The 26761-nt window shown below is 42.7% G+C and overlaps 1 long non-coding RNA gene and 2 other non-coding genes across 3 annotated transcripts; 2 read left to right on the top strand and 1 right to left on the bottom strand.

Moving 5' to 3' along the window:
- Positions 1-19621: 19621 nt before the first annotated feature.
- TRNAN-GUU (transfer RNA asparagine (anticodon GUU)) lies at positions 19622-19695 on the top strand. Its single transcript has one exon. It is a non-coding gene; the product is annotated as a tRNA-Asn (tRNA).
- Positions 19696-20216: 521 nt separating this feature from the next.
- On the bottom strand, positions 20217-20290 carry TRNAN-GUU (transfer RNA asparagine (anticodon GUU)). The gene has a single exon. It is a non-coding gene; the product is annotated as a tRNA-Asn (tRNA).
- A 347-nt stretch (positions 20291-20637) lies between these two features.
- LOC143986503 (uncharacterized) lies at positions 20638-23503 on the top strand. The gene is made up of 4 exons (XR_013276535.1): positions 20638-21603; positions 21642-21844; positions 21880-22740; positions 22801-23503. It is a non-coding gene; the product is annotated as an uncharacterized LOC143986503 (long non-coding RNA).
- Positions 23504-26761: the final 3258 nt, after the last annotated feature.

The following is a 26761-nucleotide window of genomic DNA, read 5'->3' as shown; positions in this document are numbered from 1 at the left end:
TAACCCACACTAACCTACCTAACCCACACTGACCTTCCTGACATACACTGACATACCTGACCTACACTGACCTACCTGGCATACACTGACCTACCTGGCCCACACTGACATACACTGACCTACCTAACCCACACTAACCTACCTGACATACACTGACCTACTTGACCCACACTGACCCACCTGACATACACTGACCTACCTAATCCACACTAACCTACATGACCCACACTGATCTGTCTGACATAAACTGACCTACCTGACCCACACTGACATACACTGTCCAACCTGACCCACACTGCCCTACTTGACCCACACTGCCCTACTTGACCCACACTGCCCTACTTGACCCACACTGACTTACCTGACATACACTGACCCACCTGACATACACTGACCTACCTAATGCACACTAACCTACCTGACCCACACTGATCTACCTGAGATACACTGACCTACCTGACTCACACTGACATACACTGACCTACCTGACCCACACTAACCTACCTGACATACACGGACATGAACAAGAAAAAAAGGTGTACTATATAAACAACGAAGAGTTATGAAAATAAACACTATTTGTTGAAAAATACACAACATGAATAGAACAATACAACAAAATTAAAAATCATGTATACTAATACATAATGTGCGGTGAGCCCTTGTGTATCTACACGTTTTACATTTAGGCTTCTTCAGGATACAGTCAAGGTTCTACAGATAGCAAATAAAGAGAACGGACCTCACTGTCTTGCAAAGAGATAAGTCTCACTTAAAAGTATCCAGAAACTGGTTCAGAGGGTACCATCCCACTGGAAACCGGTTCTACTACACCACCGTCAGGGTCTTTGCACCGATAGGTCAGGCCAGCCCAATCTGCTAGTAAGAGAAGAGCGGGAAAAGCCAGACAGTTCCTGGGACAGGGGCAAAATAATGCACAAAAAGTGGTCTCAGTGCCAAAGAGGGGAGCCAAATACGGGCATCTATGTGAGTGCGCCTCTTTCCTGTTCATTAATACACTGACATGACACACTGACCTACCTGACCACCTGACTTCAGGTGACGTGTCCTCCTCCTGCAGCTCAGCCGTAGTGTGCGGCGCTCCCGTACGGTAGACACCAGGCAGCCAGAGCCATGACACACGACAGGAGAGGAGAGCCGCCCGCCCGAGCGCCGAGTGGGGATCTTCTCACAGTGGCGCGGCAGCCGCATTGTAATTCCCGCCCTCTGGAGCGTCTATGATGGACGTCACACGTACCGCGGTCTTAGGCACTGCAGGCTGCAGAAGGCGGGACCTGCTATGTCACTTGTCCGCGCTGGGGACAGATCGGTTCCCGCTCGGCGGTGGCGGCGCTTGAGCTCGGGGCTAATAACAAAACTGTGCATGCCTGAAACCCGGGGCTTTTTGGGGACCCACTCGGAGCTCCAGCCACCGTCAGCCCCCCCCCTCACCGACGCCACTGATGGAAAGGGAGACAGCAGCCCTCCTGATCCCTTAACTACTTCTGGACCCCCCTCAGCCTGCAATTTACTGCAGATGGTACAGCGACGTACTGGTCCATCACTGCCTGTTTCTGGCAGATGTCTGTCAGCAGGTCCCTGCTAATGATTCACGGCCATGACCTGCTGATCGGCTGTACCCAATCACAGGCCAGAGCCCTGTGTTGACAATCAACACAGGGCTCTGTACAGAGGTAATGATCTCTCTGTTTCTTATCCCTGCGAAGCAAGGAACTAACACAGTGCTAAATAGCAAAAAATGGCCTGGTCATGAAAGCATAACTTCATTCATTTTTTAATCTTTCCATCTATTAAATCTTCTGCCCTTGTTGATTTAATTTTGGATAGTACTTTTTTTTCTGCCAGTAAATACTTTATAACAGTCCATTTCCTGTTTCTTGTCTGGTCATTGGCCTAGGCTTTTGACATCCTGCACAGCTCTCTCTCTCACTCTCATGAGATTTTGCCAGGAAGGGAGAGGGGGATGAGTCATAAGAGCGCCAATGAGAGCTGCAGAGCTGGAGGCAGTGCCTCTGTGTAAATCCAGGAAGTGAACAGGCAGCAGCTTCAGCTGCCCACAGCTAAAATGGATGCAGCCAGACTCGGTGGAGGGAGATTTCTGCAGCATATTTGGCAAGTACAGAAGTATATATACATCCCTCCCAACATTCTGAGAAGGGAATAAGGGACAGCTACTAGCAAGTGTATGTAGGCATAGGACACGCCCCCTGTCACGCCCCTTAAAGGGGACATAAGCAAAAAAAAAAAAGATTAATTAAATCCACGTGTGCTTTTTTTTTTACCACTAATATTCCTTTATATTGGCTTTTAAAATTGACAAATGCAGCAATTTATAAACCGGATGAAAGGTTTAGCCCTGGGAAACACTTTTTTAAAGATAAAAAGTGCATTTTATATACAACTATACAGATCAGACCAAAATGAGGAGGAAAGAGGGACATTGCTCCAAATCAGGGACAGTCCCTCGAAATCAGGGACAGTTGGGAGCTATGTATATCAAATAATATGCAAAGTGGTTGGAGGGAAGCTTCAGAATGGCAAAGATGTTCTCATTACAAATGATGTGAGCAGACTGCAGTTCCTCTTAAAGGGGGGGGGGGGGGGGGGGTAAAAACTTCGGGAGGTGAAGGGGTTAAAGCTGAACTCTAGACAGGCATAGAAGACACAAATGGATGTTGACTTCCGTCCTCTTCAGTCCTGCAGAGTTGTACAGGCTCCACCCCCTGCGTCTTCCTCTGATTTCACCAAACACTGCGAGCTTCTCACAGTGTGCATTCAAAGCTGCAGCAAGTCAGATAGAGCTCCGCCTCATTTCCCGGGTGGAGGACGTAGTCCTTTCCTCCCCAGTCTCACTGTCCCTGGCCCCGCCCCTTTCATTTCATTGGATTTCATTTCTTCCAGTCACGGAGGTTCAAAATGACCTAGGGCGGTCTATATGCAAATGCAGTCTGCCCAGAAACACCCAGTCCTCCAGGCTGATATCCGCCATCAAGGTATGTTGATATATTTGCATAACTCCTCCCAAGATCCAGCCCACTGCTTGCTTCAGTGCTAAGGACTCTTGAGAAGAATACTAAGGCGGGGTGCTGGGATGTTTTCAGGAAGCTATGTACAGCACTCTGCTGGCCCCTCCAACCAGACATCATCTGTCGGCATTGACGTAGTGAAGCACAGAGGCCCAGTGATGACATCACTAACAACACAGACATCCCAACCTGCAAAAACTCCTTTCGGGGAGGCGACACGCGGTGACGCGCCGGCGCCCCCCCCTCCCAAATTAAATGCAGCCTGATCAGTACCACTACCAATTAAAGTTTGCAGTTTTTTCCATACATAGGCATTCTGTGTTTCTTATTTTTCTTTTTTACTAGTAAGGCTGCTTCCACACTGAGACGCTTTACAGGCGCTATAGCTCTAAAAATAGTATAGAGCCTCTCCTGTCTCTCCAGTGTGAAAGCCTGAGTGCTTTCACAATGGACAGGTGCGCTTGCAGGACGGTAAAAAAAAGTCCTGCAGCGCTGTAGGATCAGTGTATACACCACTCCTAAAGCACCCCTGCCCATTGAAATTAATGGGCAGCACCGGCGTAGCTCCGCCAAACCACCTGCAAAGCGTCGCTGCAGCAACACTTTGATGGCGGTTTCTAACCCTTTTTCGGCCACTAGCTGGGATTAAAAGCACCCCGTTAGTGGCCGAATAGCGCCGCTAAAACAACGGTAAGGCACCGCCCCCAATGCCTAAGTGTGAAGGCATACTAAATGTTTTTTGAATGAGTACTGTCTGCATCATAGAGAAGGGAGACTGCAAAACTGCAAGTGCTGGAACATGGAAACTTCAAGTTAACCACTTCAGCCCCGGACCATTTGGCTGGCCAAAGACCAGAGCACTTTTTGCGATTCCGCACTGCGTCGCTTTAACTGACAATTGCGCGGTCGTGCCACGTGGCTCCCAAACAAAATTGATGGATTTTTTTTCCCCACAAATAGAGCTTTCTTTTGGTGGTATTTGATCACCCCTGCGGTTTTTATTTTTTGCGCTATAAACAAAAAAAGAGACAATTTTGAAAAAAAAAAAAAGCAATATTTTTTGCTTTTTGCTATAATAAATATCCCCCAAAAATATATATAAAAAAATGTTTCCCTCAGTTTAGGCCGATACGTATTCTTCTACATATTTTTGGTAAAAAAAAAAAATCGCAATAAGCGTTTATTGATTGGTTTGCGCAAAAGTTATAGCGTCTACAAAATAGGGGATAGTTTTATGGCATTTTTATTATTATTTTTTTTTTTTACTGGTAATGGCGGCGATCAGCGATTTTTATCGTGACTGCGACATTATGGCGGACACAACGGACAAATTTTTGGTGCGATTGTGGGACCATTCACATTTATACAGCGATCAGTGCGATTAAAATTGCATTTATTACTGTGTACATGTGACTGGCAGGGAGGGGGTTAACACTAGGTGGCGAAGAAGTAGTGGTTAAGTGTGTCCTAGGGATGTGTTTTAACTGTAGAGGGGGGGATGGGCTACGAATAACACTTCAATGATCATAGCTCCCGATCACAGGGAGCCAAGATCAGTGACACCGTCACTAGGCAGAATGGGGAGATGCTTGTTTACATATTCTTCCTCTCCGTGAGATGATCGCGGGTATCTGTCCGCGGGGACCCGCAATCCTACTCATGGAGCTCCCGGCTGGCGCATGCAATGGCACAGCAGCAAATTCAAAGGAACGTACAAGTACGCCCATTTGTGCAGCCGTGCAATTCTCCCGACGTCCATCGGCGTGCGCCGGACGGGAACCGGTTAAATATGCAATAAAATGTATAATGTCATATTAAGTTCCCCAGCAATCAGCTCTTCATAGAGGAATCCGCTAGGACTGCCATTGTAACATCAAATATTATAAAGACTTTTGGCATAATCTACTGAAAACTTCTATTTGCAATATACTTGAGCAAACAGTGGCATACCTTAGGTGTAGGACATGAAGAAAAGTCAGCCTCGGGTAGAGCAAACTGGGGATGCTCTAAAATCACATTGCAATTCACCTGCATATACACGCAGCACCCAGTGGCAGGAAGGGAGAAGTCCACGTCTAGAGGGAAGCCGGGGTGCTGTCTATTTGATAACACTGGGAAGGGAAGCCGCAGCGTGTCGGCTCAGTAACATTCCGCCGCTCGGGCTGCTCTGCCTTTCCGAGTGAAAGGCTCAGCCGGGAGATCGCCCGGTGTTCTATCATATAAGGTCCCCCATCCGATAGTGTCCGCTGTGTACCGAAAATTGCCGAGGATGAATGGCGCCTGTGCTGTGAGTCCAGGTTCTATCCGCACCATCCAAGTGGACATAGAGTAGGAATATAAAAGAGCTGAGCGCAGCGAGGTCGACCCCGAAGCGTGGCAAGCGAAGCTCGCCGGCGAGGGGCCCTCTAATATTCACAACCCTATGTCCGCTTGGATGGTGGGGCTACCACCTCCACTCACGGCGCAGGCGCCATTCAGCTCCGGAGATTTTCAGAAGCTTTGTCTGCTCCGTACTCGCGCATGCGCAGTACGGGGCGGACACTATATGATGGCCAGACACTATGTGGCAGAACACCGGGAGATCGCCCGGCGCTCGCGGGTGTCCGTGAGCCAGCATCCAAATGCGGGAATCTCCTGTGATTTGCGGGAGACCTGAGATGTCTGATAACATATGCATTGAAAACAGGCTTTATTTAAAAATAGAACTGTCTTGTTGATGGGGAAGGGTTGACGGGGTAGACACAAGATTCAAAACCCGGACTGTCCGGGTGAATCTCGGACAGGTGCAAACCCTATGATGGGGAGTGGGGGGGGGGGAAGGAATCGGAGAAGGAAAAATATAAGCAGAATAAAGCAAAAAAATAGGTAGAATAAGGACAGAACGAAGGGATTATAGAGATATAGAGAAATATAAGAATATATAAAAAGTTCATAAAAAAATCAATTTACTTTATTACATATACACATATATACAAACAAGGTATCAATACATATACATTCAAGGGTGTGAGCACATAGGGCACATATATATAAATTTGAAGATAAAAAAGCAAGCCAAGATGTTATGAGTGGGTAATACAGGTAATCAATTCCTACATGTTTCGCCAAAGCATTGGCTTCCTCAGGGAAGTGATATAAGCCTGTGCCAAAATGGTAGATTCTAAGTGAAAAAAACAAGAAAAGAATATGAGATCTATACAATAAATAACAATAATATATCATCTACATTTTCTAGATGCATGACGTGGCTATATAGTTCCCACACACCTGGTAGGGCCAACCAAAGGTCCCATCTACCTACCCACTAGCTCCGGATGGAATCGTGACAAAAAGGGAGATACCCCACGTGACAAAAGCAGAATAAACCTCTGTTTAGGGCCCATTCACGCATCACGTTTCCTGATGACAAAAAACGCAACAGGAAACGTTTGGCCACGCATTTCAGAAACGTATGAATATCGACGTCATGCCATTAATTGCTATTGGCACCCCCAATTTACGGGTAGCAGACGCTGCATTTTCCAGGTGTTTTCTCATGCAGGGCGCACGATACAAAAGCGCCAAATTATGCATTGAAAAGAAAAACGCACGGCTCTCACCGTACAAATAGGTGCAGGAAGCTTCTTTGGCATGTTTGTAGTGCATTGGGCAGCCTATGAAGGCCCGATGCACAGAAACACGCAAAAAAGTGAGTTTGCACTTCGAGGAGTGTGACTGGGGCCCTAAAGAATAGCAATAATTCTGTCTGCAAATCTGCTTCTATGTATCAGAATTTGAGTTCTTTAATGTATTGTTTATACTGAAATAAATCGATACTTTGTACCTAATGAGCATTACAGCATCCAATAGGAAGATTGCTTGCTGGCGGTGACTAGGACTTCATAGGGTATTCACTTATTAGAACATTTGGATTGATTATTTAAAGCTGAACTCCAGGAAAAAAAAATGTTTTTATTCATATATATTCCTCAGCCACAAAGGATATGAATCTGATTAACCACTTAAGGACCGCGCCTCTTTTAGAGACGTGTTGTTTACAAGTTAAAAACATTTTTTTTTGCTAGAAAATTACTTAGAACCCCCAGAGACAAGACCAATCATCCTGCACAAGGAGAGCAGAGTTGTGGGAGGGCCCCCTGCAGGCTCCACCCACTACTGAAAACTACAGGAGGGGGACGGAGACAAGACCCTGCACAAGGAGCGAGAGAGAAAGAGAGCTGTGGGAGGGGCCCAGCAGGCTCCACCTACTACAGTCTGCCTGCAGAAAACTACAGAAGGGGGCGGGCCGAGACCAGTCACCCTGCACAAGGAGAGAGAATAGAGCTGTAGGAGGGTCCCAGCTGGCTCCACCAACAACAGGCTGCCTGCCGAAAATGACAGAAGGGGCGGAGTCGAGACCAGTCACCCTGCACAAAGAGGGAGAGAGAACAGAACTGTGGGAGGGGCCCAGCAGGCTCCACCTACTACAGTCTGCCTGCAGAAAACGTCAGGAGGGGCGGAGCCGAGACCAGTCACCCTGCACAAGGAAAGAGAATAGAACTGTGGGAGGGGCCCTGCAGGCTCCACCCACTACAGAAAACTACAAGAGGGGGGGCAGAGACAAGACCAGTCAACCTGCACCAGGAGTGAGAGAGAACAGAGCTGTGGGGGGGGGGGGCAGTAGGCTCCACCTACTACAGGCTGCCTGCAGAAAACTACAGGAGGGGTGGAGCCGAGACCAGTCACCAGGGGCGGACTGACAACTGATGGGGCCCCCACAAGGCAATAGGAGATTATGGGGCCCCCGGGCAATAGGAGAAGATTATGGGGCCCCTGGGCAATAGATTATGGGGCCCCCAGGCAATAGGAGAATATGGGGCCCCCAGGCAATAGATTATGGGGCCACACAGTATACACACACACACACACACATACAGTATACAAACACAGATACACAATATGCACACACAGAATACACATACACACAAAAGTACTGGAGAGACAGGGCAGCTATAATCTTGGGATTTAAAAAAAACAAAACAGATTTTTACATGCTGTCCCTGGTTTTATTGAGGCTGGCAACCCTGGTGGGGCCCCTTAGTAGCATGGGGCCCTCAGGCAGTGCCCGAGTGCCCGAATGGTCAGTCTGCCGTTGCCAGTCACCCTACACAAGAAGAGCAGAGCTTTGAGAGGGGCCCTGCAGGCTCCACCCACTACAGAAAACTACAGAAGTGGGCGGAGACCAGACAAGTCACCCTGCACAAGGAAAGAGAATAGAGCTGTGGGAGGGGCCCTGCAGGCTCCACCCAATACAGAAAATGACAGTAGTGGGCAGAGACCAGACCAGTCACCCTGCACAAGGAGCGAGAGAGAACAGAGGTGTGGGAGGGGCCCAGCAGGTTGCACCCCCTAGAGGCTACCTGATGAAAATGATATGAAGCCATGTGGCCTCTTCCAGCACAGACCTGAAGCTACCCTCCTGGCCATCCTGGACCTGTTCTTGTACCAAAAGCTGTCTCCTCATTTGCCCCATTATTTTACATTATTTTCAGGAACAATAATAAAAAAAAAACACACACAAAGAACACGATGTGTAAAAGAAGAACAAATAAATAAAATAAATAAATAAAAAGAACAAACAAACTTCAATTTCAAAATTCTTTATTTAAAAAGAAAGCAAAACTAGATGTATTCAAATTTTTGCTTTACACATAATCATTCTGCCATGATACCTCTCCATCAGGGGATTCAAAAAATTCTGCAAATTGGTTTCGGATGGTCATGACATGTGCAGTTGAAGGCAAGTCCATAAATTGGACCCTCTGAAGTTGGTTTGTGGGCTCCTGATCAACGTTGCTCCTGTCATTGTCCCGCAGAAAATTATGCAGAACGCAACATGCTAGGACGACTTTAATGGCGTTTTCCACATTGAGTTGCAAACTTGTAAGCAAAACTCGCCATTTGGCCGTGCACACCCCGAATGCGCATTCTACAACACGGCGTGCACGGCTGAGCCTATAATTGAAGATCTTTTGGCGGTGGCTGAGACCATAGCCACTGTATGGCCTCATAACATTTTCTGCCAGTCCAAAAGCCTCATCTGCCACCATGACTAATGGCAAGCTGGGTTCCTCAGTGCAGGGTAGAGGCCTGCTTTCAGGAATATTGAGTCGTCCCTCATAAAGATGACGTCCGAAGGCTGACTCGAGGAATATCCGGGCGTCACCATGGCTTCCATATGTTCCCACATCAACACAAAGAAATTTAAGGTGTGCATCGGACAATGCCAGGAGGACCACCGAAAAATATTTTTTGTAATTGTAATATGATGATCCAGAGTGGGGAGGCTTCTTCACCCTGATATGTTTCCCATCAAGGGCACCGATACAATTTGGGAACTGAGTTTTCTCCCAAAAAGTATCGACAACTGATTCCCAGATGTCTTCTGTTGGCTCTGGCATTACAATGTCATGCAATTCCTCCCATATCGCCACACATGTTTCTTTTATTATTTTTGACACCGTTGTGAGGCCAAGGAGGAAGTAATGATGCAACGTGGCGTAACTCTGTCCTGTGGCAAGGAACCTAAGATGACATAAATATGTGAGTTATTTAAAGAGAAAAGCATACAAATAAGTACTAACCCTACCCTTAACCCTATCCCCTAGCCCTATCTCCTAACCATAACTCCTAACCCTATCTCCTAACCATAACTCCTAACCCTATCTCCTAACCCTAACCCTATCTCCTAACCCTATGTACTAACCCTAACCCTATCTCCTAACCCTATCTACTATCTCCTAACCCTATGTCCTAACCCTAACCCTATCTCCTAACCCTATGTACTAACCCTAACCCTATCTCCTAACCCTATCTACTATCTCCTAACCCTAACCCTATCTCCTAACCCTATCTCCTAACCCTATCTCCTATCTCCTAACCCTATCTCCTATCTCCTAACCCTATCTCCTAACCCTATGTCCTAACCCTAACCCTATCTCCTAACCCTATCTCCTAACCCTATCTCCTAACTCCTAACCCTATCTCCTATCTCCTAACCATATCTCCTAACCCTAACTCCTAACCCTATTTCCTAACCCTATCTACTATCTCCTAACCCTAACCCTATCTCCTATCTCCTAACCCTATCTCCTAACCCTATCTCCTATCTCCTAACCCTATCTCCTAACCCTATCTCCTATCTCCTAACCCTATCTCCTATCTCCTATCTCCTAACCCTATCTCCTATCTCCTAACCATATCTCCTAACCCTATCTTCTAACGCTATCTCCTAACCCTATCTCCTATCTCCTAACCCTATCTACTATCTCCTAACCCTATCTACTATCTCCTATCTCCTAACCCTATCTCCTATCTCCTAACCCTAACCCTATCTCCTAACCCTATCTCCTATTTCCTAACCCTATCTCCTAACTCTGTCTCCTAACCCTATCTCCTAACCCTATTTACTATCTCCTAACCCTATCTCCTATCTCCTAACCCTATCTCCTAACCGTAACCCTATCTCCTAACCCTATCTCCTATCTCCTAACCCTATTTACTATCTCCTAACCCTATCTCCTATCTCCTAACCCCATCTCCTAACCGTAACCCTATCTCCTATCTCCTAACCCTATCTCCTATCTCCTAACCCTATCTACTATCTCCGAACCCTATCTATTATCTCCTATTTCCTAACCCTATCTCCTAACTCTGTCTCCTAACCCTATCTCCTAACCCTATTTACTATCTCCTAACCCTATCTCCTATCTCCTAACCCTATCTCCTAACCCTAACCCTATCTCCTAACCCTATCTCCTAACCCTAACCCTATCTCCTAACCCTATCTACTATCTCCTAACCCTAACCCTATCTCCTATCTCCTAACCCTATCTCCTAACCCTAACCCTATCTCCTAACCCTATCTCCTAACCCTAAGCCTATCTCCTATCTCCTAACCATATCTCCTAACCCTATCTCCTATCTCCTAACCATATCTCCTAACCCTATCTCCTATCTCCTAACCCCATCTCCTAACCCTATCTCCTAACCCTATCTCCTAACCCTAACCCTATCTCCTATCTCCTAACCATATCTCCTAACCCTATCTCCTATCTCCTATCTCCTAACCCTATCTCCTATCTCCTAACCATATCTCCTAACCCTATCTCCTAACCCTATCTTCTAACCATATCTCCTAACCCTATCTCCTATCTCCTAACCCTATCTACTATCTCCTAACCCTATCTACTATCTCCTATCTCCTAACCCTATCTCCTATCTCCTAACCCTAACCCTATCTCCTAACCCTATCTCCTATTTCCTAACCCTATCTCCTAACTCTGTCTCCTAACCCTATCTCCTAACCCTATTTACTATCTCCTAACCCTATCTCCTAACCCTATCTCCTAACCGTAACCCTATCTCCTAACCCTATCTCCTATCTCCTAACCCTATCTCCTAACCCTAACCCTATCTCCTAACCCTATCTCCTAACCCTAACCCTATCTCCTAACCCTATCTACTATCTCCTAACCCTAACCCTATCTCCTAACCCTAACCCTATCTCCTATCTCCTAACCCTATCTCCTAACCATAACCCTATCTCCTAACCCTATCTACTATCTCCTAACCCTAACCCTATGTCACGTACCTAGTGGTGAGCCCGGAATGCAGAAGGAGACCTCTCTTGCGTCCCCGACTCACGGCCCCTGATGGTGGTGACAGGAGGCATGGGAGTCAAAGGTAGCATGAGTGCCTGGCAGGATCAACAACCGGAGGATGGATCAGGCTGACTTCAGGAACTGTAGCTGGACAAGCAGGCCACAGTGGCAGCAGACAGGAACCAGTAGACAGCAGGAGAGCAACAGGAACAGGTGGATCACTCAGGGGCAGGCACGCAGAAGAGTCGGGCAAGCCGGGTCAAACCAGACAGTCAGTACAAGAACAGATGCAGCAGGCAGAGGCAGGAACGTGAAACAGGCCGGGTCGGTAACGGATGAGCATGGATGGACCAGAGGATGAGACAGGTGCAGAGTCGTAGACAAGCCGGAGGTCAGAGGCAGGCAGAAGGCAGGGAAGGTCACAGGTCAGGCTGGGTCAATACACAAACAGATCAGATTCAGGCAATAGTCTCAGGAACGCTGTAGATCAAGCAGCAAGATCCTGGCGCCGGTAACCGTGCACGCGCGCACTAGCGTGACCGCGAACGCACGCACACGCACGGACACGCCCAGGCACCCGCAGGCGGGCACAGACAGATGACGGACCACTGTGCCCAGCCAGCCTTTCCTGACACCTTATCTCCTAACCCTATCTCCTAACCCTATCTACTATCTCCTAACCCTAACCCTATCTCCTAACTGTAACCCTATCTCCTAACCCTATCCCCGACCCTATTCACTCACCCTAACCCATATGTGTATTCACTTACCTGAGTGTCACTAGCAGCCGTTCCTCCGGTGACACAGACCTACGCATCACAGTGTCCATCCTTGTCAGCCTTGGCCTGAGCCTCTCCAACAGGTCCTCAAAGAGCGGCACTGACATCCTCGTAAAGTTAAAGAATTTTACCGGATATGAGCGCAGTTGGCAATAAACATTGGCAAAGTATCCCGTAGACAATCGATTGGATACCATAGGATGCACCCAAAACTGACGTCTGCTTCTTCTTTCCTCCTCCCGTCTCCTTCTCCGCTGCCTCCGCAAGATAATCAGGAGGATTGCCTCATTAATTTTCTGGAGAATAGGATCCATATTACTCAGAAAAATCAGCTAACTCCAACAGACTCCGAAATGCTCTCTCCTCTCTCTCTCTCTCTCCTACCAAAATGGCACCGACACATGCTCTGTAACACGTTTTATTTGTTTTCTGTGGCATTGTGGGAAATTTGGGAGTGCTATAGCCATCTTGATGTGTTTTTCTTTAAAAAAAAACGCTACTTAACGCTAACGCGCAAAAACGCCAATGCAAAACGCGGTAAAAATCATGAGGACTAAAAAGTTTGCTGAGTGAATGTGACAACCGCACAATTATCTTGTAGGATCGTAAGCGCCATCTAGTGGCCATAATGCATTTTTTTTTTCCCTGGTTGAGGTATTTAACCCCTTAATGCCAGCGCCTCCCGGTCTTTTAAGAGGTTTCTGATGCTGGGAGGCGGGGTGGGGTTTCTGATCATGTGACCGCCATTAATCGCTGTTACAGCGGTCACATGATTTGACAGGCTGAACTGGATGGACTGGTGTCTTTATTCAACCTTACTAACTATGCAACTATGATCGGAAAGAGAAGCCGCATACGCGTGTACCATCGGTGTGATGGGGTTAAAAACAAATGCCACATACTGGCCACTAGATGGCGCTTACAATCATGCGATGTAAATCTATTACACAAAATACGGCAAGTTTTGTTGAAGAAGCTGTGTGGATCTTTTGTCATATTCCTTTAGGGATTTTTTTTTTCACATAGACTCTTAAATGAAACTACCCAAAATATACCCCCCCCCCAAACAAAACAGACACCCTTTAACCACTTCAGCTCCTGAAGGTTTTACCCCCCCTTTCATGACCAGGCCATTTTTTTAAATACGGCACTGCCGTTACTTAAACTGACAGTTGCGCGGTTGTGCGACATTGTACACAAATAAAATATCCCCCCCCCCCCCCACAAACAGAGCTTTCTTTTGGTGGTATTTGATCACCTTTGTGCTTTTTTATTTTTTTACGCTATAAACAAAAAAAAGAGCGACAATTTTGAAAAAAAAAAAACAATATTTTTTACTTTCTACTATAAAACATCCAATAGAAAAATGTAAAAAATTGAATTTCTTCATCAATTTAGGCCAATATGTATTCAATATGTATTCTGCTACATGTTTTTGGTTAAAAAAATAAAAAATTCCAATTAATTTTGATATTGATTGGTTTGCGCAAAAGTTATCGCGTCTACAAACTATGGGATATTTTTATGGCGTTTTTATTTTTACTTTTACTAGTAACGGCGACGATCAGCGACTTATAGTGGGACCGTGACATTGCAGTGGACGAATCGGACACTAGGTGACACTTTTTGGGGACTAGTGACATTTAAAAAAAAAAAATAGTTTAGTTTCGTTAATCTAGTTATTTAGTTTCCTTAAATTCGGTTGATTCATTCGATTTGTATTCAGAATTTGTCAAATTTTCTTAGAATTTACTGGGTTTTTTTTTCCCGACTTCGAAACGTTGGAATGGATACATTTTGAATCGGTCAAATCAAAAATGTTTGTTTATTTTTTATTTTTTTTTACGATTTGACTGCGGCAAACTGAACAAACAAAAGACAAATCTTCATCAAATGATTACAACGACTCTTTAACCACTTAAGGAGCGCCTCACGCCGATGTACGTCGGCAGAATGGCACGGCTGGGCACTGGCACGTACCCGTACGTTGCTGTTTAAGTGCCCAGTCGTGGGTCGGGATCGCTCCCGACCCGGTCCTGAGCTCCGCGACGGCGGGACCAGCAGACCCGATCGCCGCTGGTGTCCCGCGATCGGGTCACAGAGCTGAAGAAACGAGGAGAGGTAGGAAGCCCTACCCCCTAAATAAGCCCTACCCTGTTTACCTGAAAATAAGTCCTACAAGGACTTTAACTAGGGATTACTAGGGCTTATTTGGGGGGGGGGGTAGGGCTTATATTGCAGCCATCACCGACAATCATGCTAGGTCTTATTTTTGGGAAAACAGGGTATGTATGTATATTATGTATATGTGTATATATGTGTGTATGTATATATATATATATATATATATATATGTATATATATATATATATATATATATATATATATATATATATATATATATATATATACTATGTATGTATGTATATGTATATATATATATATATGTATGTATGTATATGTGTATATATGTGTGTATATATATATATATATGTGTGTGTGATATACACTATGTATATATGTATGTATGTATATGTGTATATATGTGTGTGTATATATATATATATATATGTGTGTGTGTGTGTGTATATATATATATATATATATATATATATGTATATATATATATATATATTTATATATATATATATATATATGTATATATATATATATATATATATATATATATATATATATATATATATATATATATATATATATATATATATATATATATATATATATATATATATATATACATATATACACATATACACATATACATACATACACATATATATATATATATATATATATATATATATATACATACATAGTATATATATATATATATATATATATATATATACACATATACATACATACATAGTATATATATATATATATATGTATATGTATATATGTGTATATATATATTTATATATATATATATTATATATATATATGTATGTGTATATATATATATATATATATATATATATATATATATATATATATATATATATACACATACATATATATATATAATATATATATAAATATATATATACACATACATATATATACATATATTTATATAAAATATAATGTTTGGGGGTTCTAAGTAATTTTCTAGCAAAAAAAAATACAGGTTTTAACTTGTAAGCAACAAATGTCAGAAATAGGCTTAGTCATGAAAGGGTTAACACAACGCAACTTAACACGCATTAACACGTGTGCGGTAACGCACGGCGGGAATGTACACTATTTGGGCCCCAAATGATATGAAGAAATCACTGGGTGATTCAACCAATCGGAAAAGGGTTCTTCAGTTTCGGGTGGAGCCGGGGGCAGCGTTTAATCGTTCTCTTTGTCTGAGCGGCTTATCCATCTGGAATCGCTCTTTCCTTTCACTGCCTATTGAGCGGCATAAAGTTCAGCGGTTTTCCCTCGGCATTATGTTGCCCGGCTCCGCATACAAAGGATCACGCCCACAGCTCCAACGCTTGTAAAGTGATCAATAGAGGATTGTGCTGCTCCGGCTCTCCTATTTTTAGAAAACGCTCGCCTGTGAACACCGCTCGCTCGCTGGGTTTTCTTTTCTTTTTTTTTTGGTACAACTTTTGCTAAATATAAAGAAAGTCATTCATTGGTCCGCTGATTATCGGTTTTTAAGCACATAAAAGGAAACTTTCCTTCGTGTTTTTTTTTTCTTTTTACCTGTCATTTGGTCTCGTTCAGTAATAACGACCGGTGATCCTTCAGTGCTGCCGATCTGAATCCATGCGGCTCAAATGAGTACGGATTTCGTCTGGGCGATGCGCTTCCACATTTAAAGGGACAGTGTTTGCCAGATAAAAATGATTATTGGAAACACGGGGGGGGGGGGGGGGAGCACAGTTCTGGCACCAGATGTGTGTAATGGCAAGGGGGTGGTGGGGTGTGCTGGAGGGTCTATTGTTACAGATGGGGGTCCATTGTTGCTTGGGGAGATTTGATGTTGAGAAAGGGTCTGTTGTTGCTGGCTGCTGGAGGGTCTATTGTTGCTGGTGGGGTTCAATTATTGTTGTGTCAATCGATTGTTACTTGGGAAGCATTTTTTGTGGGGGGGGGGGGGTGGTATTTTTGCTGAGGGATTAATTGTTTGTGGGGGATCTATTGTTGCGGGGATCTATTGTTACAGGTGGGTCTGTTGTTGATAGTGAGGTCTATTGTTGCTGATGTGGGCTAATTGTTGCTGGGTAAGATCTACTGTTGAGGGAGGAGTCTACTGTTGCTGGCTGCCTGAAAGGTCTATAGATGCTGGCTGCTGGGAGATCTATTGTTGCTGGGGTCAATCAATTGTTACTTACATAGTTAATCTGGTTGAAAAAAAAAGACACAAGTCCATCCAATTTGACTGGGGGGGGGGGATTTTTTGCTGGGGGGTTTATTTTTTTACTTGGGGATTTATTGTTACTGGAATGCTCTATTGTTGCAGGTGGGTCCATTGTTGCTAGCAGGGTCTATTGTTGCTGGTGGGGGGGGGGGGGGCAACTGTGGAAGGTCTACTGTTGATGAAGGGGTCTTGTGTTTCTGGCTGCTGGGAGATCTATTGATGCTGGTTGGGGTCTATTGTTGCTGGGGTCAATCAATAGTTACTTGGGGGGGGGGATTTTTTGTGTATTGGGGGGGTCTATTGTTGCTAACGAGTGCTATTGTTGCTGGTGGGGGTGGATGGGGGGTCAATTGTTACTAGGGATGATCTACTGCTGAGGGAGGGGTCTGACAAAGCCTCTTTACCATGTGATCAACCAATCACAGCTGATCACGGTGTAAACAGGAAGAGCCTTTGATCGTTTTTTCTTCACTCGCGTCTGATAGACACGAGGAGAGGAGAGCCGATCGGCGGCTCTCCTGGCAGGGGGGGGGGGGGTCTGTGCTGATTGTTTATCAGCCCACCCCACACTGGACCACCAGGGATGCCGCCAGGACCACCAGGGCGCCCACTCATGTGTAAACAATGTTTATAAACAATGTTACTTTGTATCTCTCTATCTAATATCTGAACAATGTTTATTAATAATGTGACTTTGTATCTCACTGTCTCCTGTCTGAACAATGTTTATAAACAATGTCACTTTGTATCTCTCTATCTCATATCTGAACAATGTTTATTAATAATGTGACTTTGTAACTCTCTATCTCCGGTCTTAACAATGTTTATAAACATTGCTATTTGTATCTCTCTATCTCATATCTGAACAATGTTTATTAATAATGTGACTTTGTATCTCTCTATCTCCTGTTTTAACAATGTTTATAAACATTGTTACTTTGTATCTCTCTATCTAATATCTGAACAATGTTTATTTATAATGTGACTTTGTATCTCTCTATCTCCAGTCTTAACAATGTTTATAAACATTGCTACTTTGTATCTCTCTATCTCATATCTGAACAATGTTTATTAATAATGTGACTTTGTATCTCTCTATCTCCGGTCTTAACAATGTTTATAAACATTGTTACTTTGTATCTCTCTATCTCATATCTGAACAATGTTTATTAATAATGTGACTTTGTATCTCCCTGTCTCCTGTCCGAACAATGTTTATAAACAATGTCACTTTGTATCTCACTATCTCATATCTGAACAATGTTTATTAATAATGTGACTTTGTATCTCACTGTCTCCTGTCTGAACAATGTTTATAAACAATGTCACTTTGTATCTCTCTATCTAATATCTGAACAATGTTTATTAATAATGTGACTTTGTATCTCTCTATCTCCTGTTTTAACAATGTTTATAAACATTGTTACTTTGTATCTCTCTATCTCATATCTGAACAATGTTTATTAATAATGTGACTTTGCATCTCTTTATCTCCTGTCTTAACAATATTTATAAACATTGTTACTTTGTATCTCTCTATCTCATATCTGAACAATGTTTATTAATAATGTGACTTTGCATCTCTTTATCTCCTGTCTTAACAATATTTATAAACATTGTTACTTTGTATCTCTCTATCTCATATCTGAACAATGTTTATTAATAATGTGACTTTGCATCTCTTTATCTCCTGTCTTAACAATATTTATAAACATTGTTACTTTGTATCTCTCTATCTAATATCTGAACAATGTTTATTAAAGTGGTTGTAAACCCTTACAAACCACTTTGACCTACAGGTAAGCCTAGATTAAGGCTTACCTGTAGGTCCAAGAAATATCTCCTAAACCTATATGGTTTAGGAGATATTTGCCCGAAAACGTAGACAGCGGCGCGCAGGCGCACTGAACGCGGCAGTTCCAAAAATGGAGCTGTCGCATTTGTCGACTCCCGTGCGCATGCGCGGGAGTGACGTCATCGCGACTTCGCCGAATGACAGCGGCGGAGCTGCGAGACGCCACCAGCAAGATGGATGCTCTGGACTACAGGGGACAGCGGCGACTTCGCTGGCTCCTGTGTCAGGTAAGTGACACATAATGGACTACTATGCGATGCCTAGTATTCCATTATGCTTTACCTTTGCAGGGAAAAAAAGAGGAAGTAAACTCATCAGGGTTTTCTTCCTCTTTAATAATGTGACTTTGTATCTCCCCATCTCCTGTCTGAATAATGTTTATAAACAATGTCACTTTGTATCTCTCTATCTCATATCTGAACAATGTTTATTAATAATGACTTTGTATCTCCCTGTCTCCTGTCCAAACAATGTTTATAAACAATGTCACTTTGTATCTCTCTATTTCATGTCTGAACAATGTTTATAAACACGGTGCCAGAAAGGTCAAATTTTTTTTGGAGCAGCTGCTTCTAAAACTCCTGTATTCAAACAGCAACTCCCAGCTATTAATGTAACAGCCGGTGATTGTCGGCAAGTGTGAGGGGAGGAGCCACAGCAGGACAGGCTGTACTACACCCACTATAAACTTTGAGGAAGACTTTTTGAACTGACTATACAAAACCAGTGAACTCCAACCTAACACCTATCAACACAGAGGAAATACCACACATGGGAACCGTTCTCCTGCCAAAGTCTTTGTATATCCGTCGGTTTGCTCCCCATTTCACACTTTCTCTTCACTATCCTTCATTTATGGGGCACGGAGGACACCAGGAGTGAGCCTTTTCTTCTGGTGGACAAGCTCCTGGTGCTCACATGTCTCTGTGGCGCAATCGGTTAGCGCGTTCGGCTGTTAACCGAAAGGTTGGTGGTTCAAGCCCACCCAGGGACGTTCTTTATTTAAGTTTAAAAAAAAAAAAAAACATGTATGCGCATCATGCGTTTTGTGATAAACGCATGTCAGAACACTCAGAAATCCTTTGATATATCTATCTTATCATATATAAATCAAACTTGACCCTTCTACCTCCGGAGCTTCCCTATTTTTTTTTTGTGTGTGGTGGGTAGCCAAATAAAGTTTCGGTTTGCTGTACACTCACCAAACCTATCAGGAGGTTCACTTAATGGTATTTATTTACATTCATTTCCCATTAATATATACCGCCCCCCCCCCCCCCCCGAGCCACCATGGCAGGGCTTAGCTCCCCATGTCCTCTTTGGAAGCTTGCCCTTACACTAGAGGAGCAATAGGGAAGCTACCGAGGTAGAAGGGTCAAGTTTTGACTATTATATGATTGACACGTGACTTCAGCTAGCTATATCACGGGATCTACCGGTCATTCTGACACGCTGTTTTCATGCTGTACTCATCTATTTTTTTTAACTGGGTTTTTAGAAAACGTCAATGAAAAACGTCCCTGGGTGGGCTTGAACCACCAACCTTTCGGTTAACAGCCGAACGCGCTAACCGATTGCGCCACAGAGACTTGTGAGCTCCTGCAGTCAGATTCAGATCTTCTGAAAAGGGTAAACCCGGACGCGACGAAGCACAGTATACATAAGTGTAAAGGGGAGATACCTTTTATTAGGGTTTTAACTTATTTCGGGCACCTTAGGAAATGGCTTCGGACGGTGGACTGGAATGCGTTGGGTCCACCAGAAGAAACGTCTCAAACCTGGGCTTCCCCCCACACCATAGACATCAAGGTGGGGGAGCGAAGAGGAATCGCAAATTGGAAAGAAAACCAACGCTCCCTATACCGGGGATGGTGAACCTTGGCACCCCAGATGTTTTGGAACTACATTTCCCATGATGCTCATGCACTCTGCAGTGTAGTTGAGCATCATGGGAAATGTAGTTCCAAAACATCTGGGGTGCCAAGGTTTGCCATCACTGCCCTGTACTGTAGCATCTCTTAACCACTTGCCACCCACGCCAATTCTGACATTTCTCTCCTACATGTACAATCATCGGCAAAGACCCTAGAGAATACAATGGCGAATGTGGCAAATTTTTATCTCGCATGGTATTTGCGAAGCAATTTTTCAAATGCGTTTTTAAAAAACAAAACAGTTTTGTGCTAAAAAAAAGCAAAAAACAGTAAAGATAGCCCAATTCTTTTAACATAATGTGAAAGATGAAGTTACGACGAGTAAATAGATACCCAACATGTCACGCTTCAAAATTTCACACGCTCTTGGAATGGCGCCAAACTTTGCTACTTAAAAATCCCCATAGGCGATGCATTAATTTTTTTTTACTGGTTACGTGTTTTGCGTTACAGAGGAGGTCTAGTCCTAGAATTATTGCTCTCGCTCTAATGTTTGCGGCGATACCTCACATGTGTGGTTTGAACAGCGTTTTGTGTGGGCGGGACTTACGTATACGTTCAGTTCTGCATGCGAGCACATGAGGACAGGCTTTCTGTGATTTGTTTACAGACAGAAGAAGATGGGGATCTGTGATTTGTTTACAAACAGAAGAAGGCGGGGATCTGTCATTTGTTTAGAAACAGAAGATGGTGGGGATGTGTGATTTGTTTAGAAACAGAAGAAGGTTGGAATCTGTAATTTGTAAAAAAAAAAAAAAAAAAGTAAAGATCTTTAATTTGTTTACAAACAAGAAAATGGGGATCAGTGATTTGTTTACAAACAGAAGAAGGCGGGATCTGGAGATTTATTTACAAACAGAAGAAGATGGGGGTCTGTGATTTGTTTACAAACAGAAGAATGTGGGGATTGTGATTTGTTTACAAACAGAAGAAGGTGAGATCTGTGATTTGTTTACAAACTGAAGAAGGTGGGGATCTGTGATTTGTTTATAAAAAAAAGAAGAAGGTGGGGATCTGTGTATTGTTTACAAACAGAATAATGTAGGAATCTGTGATTTGTTTATAAGCAGAAGAAGGCGGGGATCAAAACAAACAGAAGAAGGTGGGGGATGTGTGATTTGTTTATAAACAGAAGAAGGTAGGGGATGTGTGATTTGTTTACAAACAGAAGAAGGTGGGGATCTGTGATTTGTTTACAAACAGAAGAAGGTGGGGATCTGTGGTTTGTTTACAAACATAATAAGGCGGGGAACTTTGTTTACAAACAGAAGAAGGTAGGGGATGTGTGATTTGTTTGCAAACAGAAGAGGGTAAGAATCTGTGATTTGTTTACAAACAGAAGAAGGTGGGGATCTGTGATTTGTTTACAAAAATAAGAAGGTGGGGATCTGTGGTTTGTTTACAAACAGAAGAAGGCAGGGATCTGGAGATTTGTTTACAAACAGAAGAAGGTGAGGGATGTGTGATTTGTTTACAAACAGAAGAAGATGGGGATCTGTGGTTTGTTCACAAACAGAAGAAGGTGGGGATCTGGAGATTTTTTTTAAAAACAGAAGAAGGGGGATCTGTGGTTTGTTTACAAACAGAAGGTGGGGATCTGTGAGTTGTTTATGAACATAATAATGTGGGAATCTGTGATTTGTTTACAAACAGAATAATTTAGGAATCTGTTATTTATTTCTAAACAGAAGAAGGCGGGGCTCAAAACAAACAGAAGAAGGTGGGGATGTGTGATTTGTTTACAAACAGAAGAAGGTAGGGGATGTGTGATTTGTTTACAAACAGAAGAAGGTAGGGGATGTGTGATTTGTTTACAAACAGAAGAAGGTGGGGATCTGTGATTTGTTTACAAACAGAAGAAGGTTGGGGATCTGTGGTTTGTTTACAAACAGAAGAAGGTTGGGGATCTGTGGTTTGTTTACAAACAGAAGAAGGTGGGGATCTTTGTTTACAAACAGAAGAAGGTAGGGGATGTGTGATGTCTTTACAAACAGAAGAAGGTGAGGATCTGTGATTTGTTTACAAACAAAAGAAGGTGGGGATCTGTAATTTGTTTACAAAAAGAAGAAAGTGGGGATCTGTGGTTTGTTTAAAAACAGAAGAAGGTGGGGATCTTTGTTTACAAACAGAAGAAGGTGGGGATCTTTGTTTAAAAACAGAAGAAGGCGGGGATCTGGAGATTTGTTTACAAACAGAATAAGGTGGGGGTGTGTGATTTGTTTACAAACAGAAGAAGATGGGGATCTGTGATTTGTTTACAAACAGAAGAAGGTGGGGACCTGTGGGTTGTTTACAAACATAATAATGTGGGAATCTGTGATTTGTTTACAAACAGAAGAAGGTGGGGTGTGTGTGATTTGTTTACAAACAGAAGAAGATGGGGATCTGTGATTTGTTTACAAACAGAAGAAGGTGGGGATCTGTGAGTTGTTTACAAACATAATAATGTGGGAATCTGTGATTTGTTTACAAACAGAAGAAGGTGGAGATCTGAAGATTTGTTTACAAGCAGAAGAAGGTGGGGATCTGTGATTTGTTTAAAAAAAAAAAAAGTAGAGATCTATCATTTGTTTACATACAGAGGAAGGCGGGGATCCGTCATTTGTTTACAAACAGTAGAAGGTGGGGATCTGTCATTGTGTTTAACATACTGGTTCATCACCCTTCATTGTGACTGATGATGGATCTGCTTCACTGGGTGACAAGAGTGATGTTGGATTTACGCCATGGGACTTTTTTTTTTTTTAAATAAAATACTTTTTTATGGCGTCTGTGTTTTAGCAATTGAATTACTTTTTATTTTATTATTTTTTGTGAATGAGTAACATGGGAGTTAATTCTCCTAGGAGGGAGGGACGGACATCTAGTGCTGCTTGTTACTCACCCCCCCCCCCAAAAAAAAAGCAAATAAATATTTATACATGAATTTGTGTCTAATATATCTCTTTGGAGTTCATCTTTAGATCAATAAGGTGCTGCTGAGTGAATTGGTCCCAGCAGGACGTGATCTGAGCAGGCAGCGGGCGCCGGGCGCATATGAAGACCTCCTAGACGCAGGCCGCCATGACCTGTGACTCAACCCCGTGTCTCCAATTTTTTTTCCTATTACAGATGGCTGGAAGCGATGGCGGAAGGAGCGGCCGTCTCCTTTTTTTTTTTTTTTTTTTAATCTCCTGGTCTTCTCCTTCAGCGCCGCTCTGTGATGAAAAATGCAGGGCTGCACAAATTCTGCGGAATTAAAATTTCATAAGCCTTATTCATTACCGGGAAGCGAGGTCCCTGGTCTATTGACGCTGCATTTTCTGCCGCCGGAGCCCCCCCCCCCCCCGCCCCCCACCCCCGTGTTTGCAGAACGTCTCTGAGATACGTTGGAACAAAATCTTCTGTGAGCGCGTACCTTGACAGCTGCGCCCCGGTGACGCTTCGGCGGCTTTGATCAAATCTTTTTCTCCAAGCCTCCGAGAACCCAGGGAGCCTTTTAAAATGATTTCCAGGGACGCGGTCGGTTTAGCGCGTTTTGGCTTGCTGTGCGCGGCGCGGCCTCGGAGGACCGCATGAGCTCTCAAAGGCCAAATGTGACATGAGAATTTTGATATTTTATTTTTTAACCGCTTGGCGCCGCAACCTATACTGCGGCAGGTTTGGCTCGGCTGCGCGAATCGGCGCTTGCCGCGACGGCGGTCCCTTTTAAAGCCTATAGCAGGCCGGAAAGCCGCTGCGTGTGGCCGCGATGTCCACCGGCAACCCGCGATCCCTCCACAGAGGGGCACAACAGGGATCTGTCAATATAAACAAACATATCATCAGGGGAGAAGAAAGAGATTGTCTGTTCCTAGTGATCAGGAACATCGATCTCTCTTCTCCTCCAGTCAGTCCCCTCCCCCCACAGTTAGAAACACCTCCCTAGGGAACACATTCAACCCCTTGATTGCCCCCCTAGTGTTAACCCCTTCCCTGACAGTGACATTTATACAGCAATCAGTGGCTATTTATAGCACTGATTGCTGCAAAAAAAAAAAAATGTCAATGATCCCTCAAAAAGTGTCAAAAGTGTCAGTTAGGTGTCCGATCTGACCGCCGCAAGGTTGCAGTCCTGCTAAAAAAAATAAAATACCATAAATCTTTCACCTATTTTTTTGTAGACGCTTTAACTTTTGCGCAAACCAATCAATATACGCTTATTGCAATTTCCCGCTGAAAAAAACGCAGATCGCCGTCATTACTAGTAATCAATAAATAAATAATAAATTTGCCATAAATCTATCCCCTATTTTGCAGACGCTTTAGCTTTATACGCCTATTGCAATTTCCCGCTAAAAAAAAATCGCAGATCGCCATCATTACTAGTAATAAATAAATAATAAAAATGCCATACATCTATCTCCAATTTTGTAGATGTTTTAGCTTTTGCGCAAACCAATCAATATACGCTTATTGCGATTTCCCGCTAAAAAAATCGCAGATCGCCGTCATTGATACTAATAAATAAATAAATAGATAATAAAAATGCCATAAATCTATCCCCTATTTTTTGTAGATGCTTTAGCTTTTGCACAAACCAATAAATATATACGCTTATTGCGATTTCCCGCAACAAAAACGCAGATAGCCATCATTACTAGTAATAAATAAATAATAAAAATGCCATAAATCTATCCCCTATTTTGTAGATGCTTTAGCTTTTGCGCAAACCAATCAATATACGCTTATTGCGATTTCCCGCTAAAAAAATCGCAGATTGCCGTCATTAATACTAATAAATAAATAAATAGATAATAAAAATGCCATAAATCTATCCCCTATTTTGTAGATGCTTTAGCTTTTGCGCAAACCAATCAATATATACGCTTATTGCGATTTCCCGCTAAAAAAATCGCAGATCGCCGTCATTGCTAGTAATAAATAAATAAATAGATAATAAAAATGCCATAAATCTATTCCCTATTTTTTGTAGATGCTTTAGCTTTTGCACAAACCAATAAATATATACGCTTATTGCGATTTCCCGCAAAAAAATCGCAGATAGCCATCATTACTAGTAATAAATAAATAATAAAAATGCCATAAATCTATCCCCTATTTTGTAGATGCTTTAGCTTTTGCGCAAACCAATCAATATATACGCTTATTGCGATTTCCCGCTAAAAAAAACGCCGATTGCCGTCATTAATACTAATAAATAAATAAATAGATAATAAAAATGCCATAAATCTATTCCCTATTTTTTGTAGACGCTTTAGCTTTTGCACAAACCAATAAATATATACGCTTATTGCAATTTCCCGCAAAAAAATCGCAGATCGCCATCATTACTAGTAATAAATCAATAAATAATTAAAATGGCATAAATCTATCCCTATATATTTACTGCGATTTCCCGCTAAAAAAAATCGCAGATCGCCGTCATTACTAGTAATAAATGAATAAATAAATAATAAAATACCATAAATCTTTCACCTATTTTTTTGTAGACGCTTTAACTTTTGCACAAACCAATCAATATACGCTTATTGCAATTTCCCGCTGAAAAAATCGCAGATCGCCATCATTACTAGTAATAAATAAATAATAAAAATGCCATAAATCTATCCCCTATTTTTTTAGATGCTTTAGCTTTTGCGCAAACCAATCAATATATACGCTTATTGCGATTTCCCGCTAAAAAAATCGCAGATTGCCGTCATTAATACTAATAAATAAATAAATAGATAATAAAAATGCCATAAATCGATTCCCTATTTTTTGTAGACGCTTTAGCTTTTGCACAAACCAATAAATATATACGCTTATTGCGATTTCCCGCAAAAAAAATCGCAGATCGCCATCATTACTAGTAATAAATCAATAAATAATTAAAATGGCATAAATCTATCCCTATATATTTACTGCGATTTCCCGCTAAAAAAAATCGCAGATCGCCGTCATTACTAGTAATAAATAAATAAATAGATAATAAAAATGCCGTAAATCTATCCCCTATTTTTGTAGATGCTATAACCAATCAATCCAAATCCAAGGCAAACCAATCAATATACGCTTATTGCGATTTCCCGCTAAAATACCATAACTCTTTCCCCTATTTTTTGTAGACGCTTTAACTTTTGCGCAAACCAATCAATATACGCT

This window comes from Lithobates pipiens, unplaced genomic scaffold (assembly GCF_037356315.1).
Source record: "Lithobates pipiens isolate NorthernLeopardFrog02 unplaced genomic scaffold, aLitPip1_a1.2 Scaffold_1, whole genome shotgun sequence".
In the NCBI taxonomy this organism is placed as follows: domain Eukaryota; kingdom Metazoa; phylum Chordata; class Amphibia; order Anura; family Ranidae; genus Lithobates; species Lithobates pipiens.
The sequence above is the reverse complement of the archived record's forward strand: the minus strand, read 5'-3'. Positions and strand labels throughout refer to the sequence as shown.